This window comes from Suncus etruscus, chromosome 15 (assembly GCF_024139225.1).
Source record: "Suncus etruscus isolate mSunEtr1 chromosome 15, mSunEtr1.pri.cur, whole genome shotgun sequence".
Taxonomy (NCBI): Eukaryota; Metazoa; Chordata; class Mammalia; order Eulipotyphla; family Soricidae; genus Suncus; species Suncus etruscus.
In genome coordinates, this window is record NC_064862.1 from 16,871,477 (window position 1) to 16,885,201 (window position 13,725).

Here is a 13,725-nt window from a genome sequence, read left to right on the forward strand (position 1 = left end):
CAAGCAAGGCCTGTGCACAGAGTCAGGAATAGCTCTTGAGCACCACTAGGTATGGTCTCCAAACCCTGAAACAGACAAGACAAAAGTATGAAGTGGAGAATTAGGATATTTTAGAGCAATAAAAAAGGTTGGGTAAGATTTTTAAAAGAAAAACTTGATATACATTGGACTTAGAAACTGGTACTTCTCATTTGAATTTCTGAGAATACAACAAACCTTTTCACATTATAATAGCATCAACCAGGAAATTTAAGTTCGAAGAGAGAAGTGAGTTATAATTAATATGTGGCAGGTAGAACTCAGATGGTCACAAACTTTTATTAGTAGCTTAAGCAGCTTTGGGTTGACAACAAAAGGGATAATGTAGTAAGCTGATAGATATCTTTGAGAAAGAGCATTTGGTTCTTAATCTGAATAGCTAAGGGAAGTGAGCACAAGAAAAACAAAGCCTCACAGAATCCATCTTAGAAAATCTTTTTTACACTAGCAGTCCAGGGGACAAAGGGAGGAGGTATGGGATGCATGCTGGGAGCAGGGAGTGAAGGGAGGACAACAATGGTGATGGGAATGGCCCTTATTCACTGTCACTATGTACCTTAAATATAACTGAGAAAGACTTGTAATTCACATTGGCTGGAATAAAAATTATTTAAAATTAAAAAAAGCATCTTTTATTGTTTTTGTTTTTTTGGGGGGGGGTCACACCCAGTGGCTCTCTGTGCTCAGAAATTGTTCTGGCTCGGGGGGCCATATGGGATGTCGGGGATCAAACCCTCGTCCGTCCTGGGTCAGCTGCGTGAAGGCAAATGTGCTACCACTCTGGTCCCAAGAAAATATTTTATGTTAAAAAAAAAGTTTCTCATGGGAAGAATACAAAACACAAAGAAATTATCCTCAAAGTTTGAAATAGCTGGAGCCAAAGTGATTCCCCCAGGTGACTTCTGAGCACAAAGCCAGGAATAACCCCTGAGTGCTGCTTGGTGTGGCCCAAAACCTTCCTCCCCAAACTTAAGGTTTTCAAATATCTGTACTTCTTAATCCTTAGCAAAGGAAGACATTTGCATTTTAATTAGAATAGTCACCAAGTATAATTACCTGGCAGGGGCAATTCTATGATCAGGAAGGTGGTTTCCCCAGGGTGAGGCTCTCCCATTGCACTCGGGTGTGTTGACCCCAAATGTGGGAAACTCGACTGCGTAATTTATGGTAGTGGGGGACTGCTTTCTCACTCTCCCCTGAGGGGAAAAAAATAAAAGAATAGTCACCAAGTAAAATGACTAGGTAGAATAACTGCAGAGGGAAACCGAGACAGAGAGAGTACTACATGATGATTTATGCCCATGTACCACACAAGTATGCTCATTCATATACATGCATTCCTATGCACAAAAAATATTTCAGTTAATGTCTTCTGAATTGCCTGCAAATTATCAAATGACCAAAGTAACACTCATTCTATTTTTTTTAGTTCAATTGGAACTCTATGCCATTGCCCCAACTGATATAATTAGGAAAAGAATAATTCAAGGTGAGTGTCAAAGAGAGACTATGAGTTTGACTTTGTTTTGAGAAGACTAACCAAGAAAATTCAATTTTCGAACAGGAAGCTCATCATAGCATACAAATCCAGCTCTCTAAGCAAAGTACACAGCAGAACCAAGATAGCTCTATTGGTCCTTGTTGTATTGGATTCTAAAAAAAAAAAAAAAAAAAAAAAAAGATTCCAATAGGAGATGGCACTGCTCCAAATGAGGAAGTACATAGAATCATATTTTCTTCCTCCAGACTAGAAAAGGATCAGTCCAAGTCCATCCTTTGAGGAGATCATACAGCATTTCCAGAAAAATGGCAACTGTGATAGGTGCTGCAAGAGGCAAAAACTAGGAAATAACTTCACAAGGGATTAGGGAAAGTCTCTTAGAAGTATTTGCTATCTTAAGGACGAGGATGCTGTGTGTGTGTGTGTGTGTGTGTGTGTGTGTGTGTGTGTGTGTGTGTGTGTGTGTGTGTACATCTTAAAGAAAAAGAAGTATTTGCTTTCAACAAAGAAACAACTCACATCTCTATTTATCATATTTGGCCGCGTATAAGACGACCCTTCAACCCATGAAAAACTTCCTAAAAGTCGGGAGTCATATTATATGCTGGTATACGGCATGCTAAAACTTGTTCCAGCTTCAGGGACGAGTGATCCACATCCCTCTTACGTTTAAGAAGTAACTTACTTTTAAGACTTTTAGGAAGTTTTTCATGGGTTGAAGGGTCATCTTATACACCAGCTAAGAGGTATAAACATGGAAAAACCACAAGTGACTAGGAGACTTTTGGTCAATCCATATGTGGAATATGCCAATTTGGAGAAAACCAAATAGTGAGATGGTCTGTTCACACACTTGTGCCTCCTCTCAAGAAGTGACTTGTATGTATTTAAATGTGTAAACCATCTACATAGCAGAACCAGGCTCCTGACATCTAAGACCATGGAACACAAAGGGCCCCTTAGAGTCCCCAGATGTACATGAGCAAACAGTGCAAGACAAGAAGAAAATAGAAAGGTTTACTGCTGGCTCTGCATTCAGGGGTCATTCCTGAGGGTGCCATACAGAGTGTGCCAGCTTGAACCCCAATTGGCTGTATGCAAAGCAAGTGGTTTACCTGCTGTCTTCTCTCTCAGACTCACAGTTAAGATGATTAAAACTACAAAAATTTTTACAAACCTATGAATACTCACACTTCTTAATAAGGATAAGAAATACAAAGGAGTAGGACTATTGACTCAAAATCTATTCACCTTTTTTGTTTTGTTTTGTTTTGTTTTTGGCCACACCTAGTGATGCTCAGGGATTACTCCTGGCTATGAGCTCAGAAATTGCTCCTTGCTTGGGGGCCATATGGGATGCCAGGGGATCGAACCATGGCCCATCCTAGGCTTGCGCCACCACTCTGACCCCTCCATTCACTTTTATAAAATGTATTTGCAGCTTCAAAATCTGGACCACAGTTCAATTTAGTTATGCATTCAGACTTCTTCCTTCAGGGGCTCTCAGGCCGTCTGTGCCCTCCATGTGAACCCCAGTATGCCTTCTTCAGCCCTCACCATCCCTGTATCCACTACACAGTGGATGAGACTCTGAAAAACAGTAACTACTCTGAGCCCTCACACAGCCACATGGTTTCTGGATCATTAAAAACTTATTAGTGAGGAGGGATTGCTGGTTTAAACTAGAATGACACTGATAGACCTATAATTAGTAGAAATGAAAATTGTTAATTAAAATTGTATCTCCTCTCTGCCCCCTAGCATGATCTCTCTTTGCCAGTTGGTCTTAATAAAAATCAAACCACTTGATGGAATTTGTCAACCCCAAACAAACATTTTAATAAAGTAAAAATAAATAAAAAGCCTTGCTTTCTAGGAATAATTTAATGCTGACAAACTGCAGCCCTCAGAGCTCATATGATGATTGTCAGTGCATTAGATTCTAAAAATTTATTTATAGCCATTTGCTTGCATGGGCTGCATTGTATCCAGTCAAATCCATATGTTGAAGTGCTCATGATTAATATTACCAAAGATCATTGTACTTAAGACAGGGGTCTTAAAAGAGGGAACTAAATGTAAATAAATTCATGGGAAGGAGGACTGTTATGAATGTACCAGAAAAGGTAAATCAGACACAATGGTACACAAGGAGGACCTTGTGATGAGACAAAGATAAGGTGGTCATCTGCCAGCCCAGTTACAGTTACTTTCCATGTGGCCCTCATAAGACCCAGACCTGCTGCCTGGAATTTATAACCTCCAAAAGTGTAGGAGAAAATATTTTGTTACTTAAGCCACCTACTCAATGACACATGGTGATATTGCAACCCTGAAAAATAAATATGCCAATCAAAAAAGAAATTTTGCGGACACTGATATCACCTCTTAACTTAATTAGCCTTTATAATGATTATAATTCAATGACACATACATTAATTAGGCCTGTGACAAGATCTCTATTAACAGTTAACATATGGCTTGAGACAGACTAGTCAACATCTTAATAAGTAGGAAGCATGCTATTTTCTGAGGATTCATGATATTATCATCTGTTGTTCCAGTTGTGTACATATGATCATAAATACCATCTTCCACTTCAACATAATTCAGAATTAACTCTTCTACTACAATGGAGGTGTTCAAGTGTGAATTTCTTCATGGAATGAAAATGGCAGACTAGACATGGTATGTTCTCCAAGGAGAAGGGGTCAGAAGATTAGTGGCTCTCACTTATATATTCCACACTTTATACATTAATTCACTGACAAGTGACTTTAAATAGTTTACATATATATATATATATATTAATATGTCATGTACCCAAAAGTTATTAATTATACTTCTCTTTGAATTTTAGAAGTTTTCCACCAATGAGCATAGGTCACAATGAATAGTTGATGATATTGGATATGAATATGCTAAAAATGGTGATTTTTAGAGGCAACTATACAACAGTAAGTACATAATTTGCAAACACATGATGTACATGCTGATCTATACTGCCTGATGATGACTGAACCTGTATATATGCATCATTATGATTCATGATATTATGTTATGGCCAAAAGCAAAGACTTAGGCAGGGGTCCTCAAACTTTTTAAACAGAGGGCCAGTTCACTGTCCTTCAGACTGTTGGAGGGCCAGATTATAGTAAAAACAAAAATTATGAACAAATTTCTATGCACACTGCATATATCTTATTTAGAAGTGAAGAAATAAAATGGGAATAAATACAATATGTGGCCCATGGGCCGTAGTTTGAGGACCATTGACTTAGAGAATGATAAGCAAGACATAAGTCATAGTGACTAAGGATTTACTTGCTATCCTGATATAAAGAAAATTAATCAGTTCACATAATTAGACATCCAAGGTTGGTGCACTCTCTAGGATTGACTTTAACCATTAGTTTTGTCTCAAGTTACCATATCATTGGCTTTTTCCAGTGCCATATATCATTTAGCTGGAGGACTGGAAACCATAGAATTTTCCAGGTTCATACTAATTCACATTACACTCTCAGGCTCTCTTGAGAAGAGTGAAGAAGAGCTTTCTAATCTTGGAAAATATCTCATTATATCTCACTGTGTCAAGCCCATTACTTATCTACACACACACACACACACACACACACACACACACACACACACACACACACACACACACACAAACACAGACACACATGGGAAATGGATTGTTCTAAATCCAATTTGATCCATTAAGAGGATGGAATCAGCCCCCACCTCCAAGAAAATAAAATATGTGAGATATAATGAAAACTCTGAGGCAATTGGAGCTCTGTTGGAAGGGGAAATAAAATTTATAGGGTTCTCAACAGTCTCTTACTCTATGCTGGATCTCTTCTATAGAAACAGTAATGTGGTGGTTATATAACAATAGCTCTAGCACTGGCACAATATTGGCTGGGTTTACATCTCAACTCCATAGTTTTAGGACCTTTGGCAAGTCACTTAAACTGTGCATAAAACTCAGTTTCTTATTTTCTAAATCCAAAAATAAAAAATAAGAAAGAATAGGATTTCATAGGATTGATGAATTGAACTAGTTAATATGAATAGAATACTTGATAATATAACAAGCAATATTTTTCTACGGTTTATAGTTAAAATTGTGTTCAATTAAAAAACTGAACATATAAACATCTTTTTATCATCAAGTGATCACCAAGAGTTAATATACTTGGCTAATTCGTTTAATGTTCTTGATGAAATACCTCGATGAAATATCTAAGCCGGAGTAACTCATTTCCTCAAAACCAGTCATTTTATGGGCTATTATTAGAAGAAGACAATTAGATAAATAGAGCCCCCAAAGATCTCATTACAAAAATGGGTTCCCAGGACCTTACTATGACAGTACCCAAAACAGAAAAGTTTTAGGGAAAAAAATTTTCTGGTGTTATTTATATGTTCCCAATGACTGTCTCTGATTGGTTCTGGTCCTGATTCCTGCCAAACTGAGTGGACAGTTGTCAAAAAGCTAATAAATATCTCTGCCTCAAAGACAGAGGCATTCTTAAATTGTGTAGAGGCAGTTAAACTATATATAAAATGTCAAATACAAAACAATTAGAAATCAGATTTCTGATAAAATGGGAAGTAAATTTTAAAGATTCCAGCACACTACTCAGATAAAACCTTGTTTAAGGTCAAATGCAAACTACTCAGGACATCAGAATTCGGAAGGTCTAATTATACCAGAAGGTATAAATTGAGAATACTTTTTATATCACTACCACCCCACCCACACACAGCATGGCCTCATTCACACCTCCAGTTGCAGACAGCTCTCCTATTCTTGACTTGATGTTTTATTACACTTGTTCTGAACCTCTTTGCATCCTCATTGAAACTCAATTGGCTCTGCATCACTAGAATGATATACAGAGTTTTGGTAGTTAACACTATAGTGAATTGTTTAAAAGAGTTTTCTAATAAACCATAAACTCTAAGTCATTCTTCCCATAATAAAAAGACTGGTCAGGCAATTTATGCAATGACAGCTATAAAAAAAGCTTCATAAAATGAAAATATTCTAAGGTCAAATAGAATTGTATTCTCTAGAATAAGGACTTGGAAATCTCTGCACAGAGATTCAAGCTTTCTAACAGAGGTCCCTGGGATTCTGGGACATCTACTAAGCTCATTAAATTATACTGTTAGAGTTAGAGAAGCCAAAGGGTTGCCCATCGCCCCAAAACCTAGAGAGACAGAGATTGCCAAATTAGTGATGCCAGTACCATGGGGATTTTATTATTACCATGGCCCAGGCTCCCACAGTCTCCAGTCTCCTGATGAAACAGACTGGTCTGTGGACCCAGAACTGAGGAAGCACAGGGTTTATAAAGGATTCCACAGGCTTAGCAACACAAGTATCTCATTGGTGCACACAGATGCATTAGTTCAAAATTAGCAAATAGCAAAGAGGGCTTGTCAGAGGACAAAGGCGGGCAACCTTGTGACAAGAGTCCTTGTGGTCCGCAATTCCCACTATGTGAAGGATCTGATATCCTTTTACTTCTAACATGTACGGAGAAGAGATCTTGAAAGGTCCTCTATATTGCCCTTACATTCCGGCAGCAGGAGTACATCCCATTTTAACATTCCAAAGATACAATCCCCAAGGAGGATGACTACCTAGGAGAACAGACTCTTGCATGTCCTGCCCTTATTTCAGGCTTTAAGGTCTGAACTACCATAGCGTATGTTGTGTCAGGCTGCAACTCTGGGGTACACTGCTTTCTAACAATACCAGTGGAATCTGGATGCATGCTTTTGATTTCTTTCCAGAAATGTGGTCACTTAGTTAGTTATATATTAAGTATGGATTTGCAAGACCTCCTTTTGATATTGCTTTCCAGAGACTTTTTCATATAATAAGAGTTTATTTCCTTAGATATTTTTTTATTTAACCCACTTTATGTTGAGTAAATATCTCAAATGTATTTGGTGCTAAAAGTTCATAAGTTCCATAACTTCTGGCTTCAAGTTTGAGTGTTCTTTTTGCTATCTATATAAGGAAAGATGATTTAATTATTTCATGTGTGTGTGTGTGCATACACACAGTAGGGGGAAGAGGGAACTGTGTATTATGTATTATGTTCCCAGTTATTTTCCTGTTTTGATAAGCTTTACATTTTACATTGCATTTTATATTGTATGTTAAGGTCCAGAGTCGAGACCACACAATTGAAATAGAGCAAAGTTTTATTCCTATTGGGACCAGAATTCTGAACAAGGAGGATGCCATTTTGTAAAGACCATATGGACGGCTTCTTCTCAGGTTCTGAGCAGGGAGAAACACCATTTTGTAAGAACCACATAGTGTAAGCCACATTTAAAGTCTTCACAAGCTTATTTCCATAGACCCAGCCCTTAACTACGTGACCATACCTGGTAGTCTACCAGCAAAAGGCAAGAGAGCAGTAGGAAGGTTCCCCTAGACAACAGCCAACCATTTAAAGGATCATCAGAAAGGTGGAACCTTCCTATATCCTTTCCCTATATATAATCTTCCTCATGACCTTGGTGGGGCTCATCTCTTTTGGGGGATGGTCCTGGCTGGCCAGTGTGAGGGTCTTGTTGGCAAACAGATTGAAGTATTAAACTTATTTCAGTTATGTTGTCTTTTCCTTCTACTCTGGACCCTAACATTCCATCTACCAACAAGTTAAAAACTGATTGATCCTGCAGGAGGTGACCCTGTCCAGGGGTTACAAGCCAGTTTTATAGGGTTAGAAGCAGGAGTCTTGACCTTTAAGCTGCTTGGCTTCTAGGGTATTGCATCATGTCCTTTTTTGGCTAGTTGTCTAGGGCAGTATATTGGGGTTTATAGGGCCCTAGGGTCTGCATCATTATTGTTGGGATAGAAACTTAGCCCTGACATGGAAACAGCCTTGTCAGCCTTAAATGGAAACTTAACTATGGGTTGACAAACTGGAGTCTCTTCTGCTTCAGGCTTCACACTGTTGTCTCATTTAATTTTGTGCAACCAACCCATCATATGTGCAGTTATTGTATTATTTTAGAAGTGAAAAAAAAATGAAGCTCTGACACATTGAGTCATTGGCTATAGTTCACGTTTCTGAGAAAGCCAAAATGAGTTTTACTCTTCATAGCCTTATACCTTTTCTCCTACTTTTACAAGCATCATGGCCTCATAGCATTTCCTCTCAAGTGAAATATGGTCCCTGAATTCCAAATGAGGTCATTCTTTCAGACTTTTGAAAATCCTCTCTGCATTTGAATTGGACTCAAATGACAACCATTATCATCTTCCTCATTTTTTGATCTCTCCTTTTCTTTAAACCATGCCACCTTCTCTGTTTCTTAACTGTTCTTGCCTTTCATATAATCACCTTACATTTAAAAAAAAGAAGTTATCTCTGTGCCTCACCAAATAGAAAAGTTAGTTGATTTAATGTAGGAATTCTTCTAGTTTTGCTGAATCTTCAGAGAAAATTACTAAATTCTGGACAACCTAATTCAAGAGAAAACCTTTTCTTCTCTCTAATGACTGCTTATTGTCTACAGCATCTTGAAGAAATGTTTATTTTGTTAGCTTGTTTTCCTCATAATGGAATACACAGTACAGTTCTCTGCTTTGTATAGTAGTCTGTTTGTGATACTGATCATCTTGAGAGCTGAGTGTGCTATAACGAGATGACCTGCATCTAGATTCCTAAGAGTGCTGGCTTAAAATAGAATATTTTGTCTCACTCAAGACATGGAAATCAAAATATGTGGGAGAGGAATTGAGAGCTTGCAGCTTAACTATGGGTCCAGATGATCCTCAGGTAAAAGTTTAAGATCTTGCTGGCACAGAAAACAAGGCTGTGGGGAGCATGGCGCACTGCACAGTCTGGGAACTCGGAAATTCTGATGCTGAACCTTCAGGCCTTCTGGAAAAGGCAACTGGGATATTGGATTATCTGTTAAATGTGCCCCAGATGGAGGGACATCAGCTGAATTATAGTTCAGATCAGACAGGCATATGAGGAAATTAAAGTCAGTAAAGAAATGGAAAAGTCCTTTACAATATCTGTCTCATGCCAAATAAAACATTGTTTCTGCCATTTCAACACCTCTTTAGATCTAAGACACTTCTTTCTGGAAATCTCCCTTTTTTAATCACATTCCTATTATAGATCATGTTATAATCAATATTATATATCATATTATATAGATAAAGATTGAATAAAGTCCTCAGGTTCAAACACTAGAACACTGGACAGACGAAGTCTGAAAGTGAATGGTGGCCTAGAGAATAACACTCACACACACACCTAAGTATAACACACACATACACACACACACACACACACACACACACACACACACACGGAGGGAGAAAAGGATTTTCAGGAGTTCCCTCATGTTTGCCCTTTGCTCCTAAGAAGAAGCCATCTCTGAGAATCCGGAAATGCAAGAGAGTGACTTCCTTCCACTCCAAGTATTTAATCTGAGAGAAATGACCACCCATGAAGACGGGATCAGATAGTCTCAACACCCGTCCAAGGTGCTACATTCAAAGGTATTTCCAACCAATAAGTAACAAGGTGTAGACTGAGTGAGGTAAAATTAGATCAATCCCAGTAATCCCACAGAGAATGTTACATAGAACTTTTAGCAATGAGTTCAGATTCAGATGATGAATTGACATAATTTCTTAAAATAATTGTTCTTTAATTAAAGAAATATGATTTACAAAATTATTGATAGTCATGTTTTAGGCATACCATATTTCAACAGCAAACCTATCACGTGTCAACTCCCTCGACTAGTGCTCCCATACTGTCATCCACATTCCCACCCCTACAACTCCCATCCCCACATCAAAACGGCTGCTCTGAGATTTACATCCACGGCTTGGGTCTGGTCATCAACCATGCCATCAGCATCGCCCTTCAGTTGCAAGTGGCCACCAATATGTCTGTCCACTGTGGAGCTGGTGGATGCGCTGGAAATGAAGAGCAATGCGAGAGAGCCGCTTACGCGCAACCGCAATAACTCGCATCTTTAGGGTCACCCCCAAGTAACCGAAATGGTGGCTGGCCAGCCCTCAATGACAGGGCCCCAAGAGCCCGCGGCCCCAGGACTCTGAATCTGGGGAAGAAGGGGTTTGGTCACACCTGGCGATGCTCAGAGCTTACTACTCCTGACTCTGCTCTGAGCACAGGGGGTCATTCTTGACGGATTTGGGGAAATACATGGGGTGCAGGATGTCAAACACATGACTATCCTTGTTCACTCACTATTTCTTCTCTCCAGCCCCAAGGACTCTGAATTGGGGAGGACACAAGGATGGGGAACGGGTGGTGTTGTTTATGTTCAGTTACAGTTGTTTTAGACAATAAAAAGTAATTAGTTGTGGTGTCCAAAGGAAAAAAAAAATTCTAGCTGCTTCCTGTTGATAGGTGACAGTTGTGGGGCTATCAGAACTTTTCACTTTCTATTTTTATCTAAGGAGCAAATATTTTCTATTTAAAATTTTTCTTCAGGGCCAGAATGTTGGTGCAGCGGTGGGGCTTTTGCTTTGCATGCAGCTGACCTAGAACAGACTGCAGTTCGATCCCCCCCCCCTTCCCCCGGCAACCCATATGGTCCCCCAAGCCAGGAGCAATTTCTGAGCCCACAGTCAGGGAGGAACCCTAGAGCGTCACAGTGTGTTACTCCAAAAAACAAAAATAAATGAATAAACTAATTAATTAAAAAAAGGTAAACCGGGGCTGGAGAGAGAGCATGGAGGTAAGGCGTTGGACTTGCATGCAGAAGGACAGAGGTTCGAATCCTGGCATCCCATATGGTCTCCTGAGCCTGCCAAGAGCGATTTCTGAGCATAGAGCCAGAAGTAACCCCGAGCGCTGCCCAGTGTAACACAAAAACCAAAAAAAAAAAAAAAAAAAAAAAAAAAAAAGCAAACCATTTCTATAAAACAAACGAACAAACAAAAGAATTGTTTCTTCGTCTGTCTTTTTTGTTTGGTTTTGGACCACACACACCTGGCAGTGCTCAAAGGTTACACTTGGCTCTTGTATGCACTGAGAAATTACACCTGGCTCAGGGGACCATATGGGATACTGAGGATTGAACCCAGGTCAGCTGTGTACAAGGCAAACACACTCACCACTGTGCTATTGCTTAAGCCCCCCCCCTTTTTTGTTTTTTTTTTTTGTTTGTTTGTTTATTTGTTCAGCCTGTGTCTTACAGAACTCTAATTTTCAGATTCAGAAGTCATTCAGTCATTTTAAGTGCTTACTTAAAGTGATCAGGTAAAAATTATTGTCAAGACAAAGTTTAAACTTGAAACATATATAAATAATTTATACTGAAAAACCAATAATTGCTCAGACTCAATATTCTTGTCATCTTCATAGCACATATCTTGGGGATAAAATGACAACATTCAATTGGGAAGTCAGCCATAATCATTCCTGTTCACTTGAGACTTCGTGGAAGTTTGTCACTTGAGTTACTTCTCTTCACTAGAGTTCATGTGGTTTTCTGATCATATATTTGCATTAGTTGCTTAATACAGTGGTTTGCAACATTTCATTATATTATGCAGATATTGCATAATTTAATACAAATTTAATAAATTGGGTTATAAAGTTTCACACTACTCCAAGCAGTGAGTCATCAAGGTCTTGAAAGTTCATTGCAGCTCAGCTCTATTTATAATATCCAGAATCTGGAAATAACCCAGATGCCAGAGAACAGATGAGTGTTTAAGGAAACTGTGGTACATTTACATAATGGAATATTATGCAGCTGTCAGGAAAAATGAAGTCATAAAATTTTTCTATACATGGTTGGACATGGAAACTATTATGCTGAGTGAAATGAGTCAGAGGGACAGAGAGATAGACACAGAATAGTTTCACTCATCTGTGGGAATTAAGAAAAATAAAAGATAGTATGGTAATAATACCCAGAGACAGTAGAGGTGAGGTTTGAAAGGACCAGCCTTACTATAAAGAGTGGTGGGTGCAGTTAGAGAAATAACTACACCAACAACTATCATAACAATGGTAGTGAGTGACAGGCATTCGAGAATGCCTGTCTCGTATACAAGCAAGGGGCTGGAGAGGAATAAGTTGGGGGCAGTGGTGTTGTGAATGTTCCATTGGTGAAGGGGGGTGTACTTTTTAATCCTGGTGCTTAAATAATATTAATACAATTTTTTAAATAATAGTGAAGGGCTGGAGAGGTGGTGCAGAGAGCCACCTAGGATGGCCTAGGATGGACCTCGGTTTGATCCTCTGGTGTCACAGATGGTTCCCCAAGCCAGGAGCAATTTCTGAACTCATAGCCAGAAGTAACCTCATCAGATGTGGCCCCAAAACCCAAAAATAGATAAAGAAATAAAAAAATAAAAGTGAGTCAAGAGAATCCACAGTGGAAGTAAATCACCTTATTTATATCTAAAGTAATCATACCTTATTTTTACTTACTAAACTAATGTCAGACATTTTCATTAAAACAAGCATTTTTCTTTTTTTTTCCCACAGCCCCATATTTTTCTATCATCAAATAAAATCATCTGATCCAAATAAAAAGATCCTTGAAAAAAAAACCAAAAACCTCAAAGTCTTGTAAGTTATTTATTTTTCATAAATTTTTATCCCATTTTTTTCCCATTTTTATCCATTGTTTTCTCATATTTGGCATATATGAATTTTGTGTAAATTTTGCTATATTTGTAGTTAGTTATCTTTTCTTTCTTGATGCTATTGTAATGGAACATTTTAAAAAGTTAATATTGCCACTAAAAATATGAACTGTGCATTGACCTTGTATCAAATATAACTTGCTAATCTTTCAATTCTTCTTTAGTCTATTTAATAGTAGCTGCTACAAGTTTTTATGAAATTTATCCAAAATCTGTTGTTGATGTAATGGCAGTTGGACTTGGACATGCCCCTGGACATGCCCCTTGTCATGCTGGGTATAAAAGGAAAAACTTGGTCAGTTGGCCTGAGGGTCCAGGATAGTAAGCAGAGCCAAGCCTGCTGGTCTGCAGGGGGCCAGAGATAACACATTGGATAGATACTGCCTGCTTTGTATATATTCCTCTTTCTTGAACCCATGCCTCCCATGCAACCTTTGGCCAGTGAATTTCCATGTATCTCTCCCTCTGTCTCAGAAACTCGAGGCAGCAG

At 38.6% G+C, this 13,725-nt stretch overlaps 1 pseudogene; it reads left to right on the forward strand.

The window, feature by feature from the left end:
* Nucleotides 1-1,087: 1,087 nt before the first annotated feature.
* LOC126031465 (uncharacterized) lies at nucleotides 1,088-1,238 on the forward strand (annotated as a pseudogene).
* Nucleotides 1,239-13,725: the final 12,487 nt, after the last annotated feature.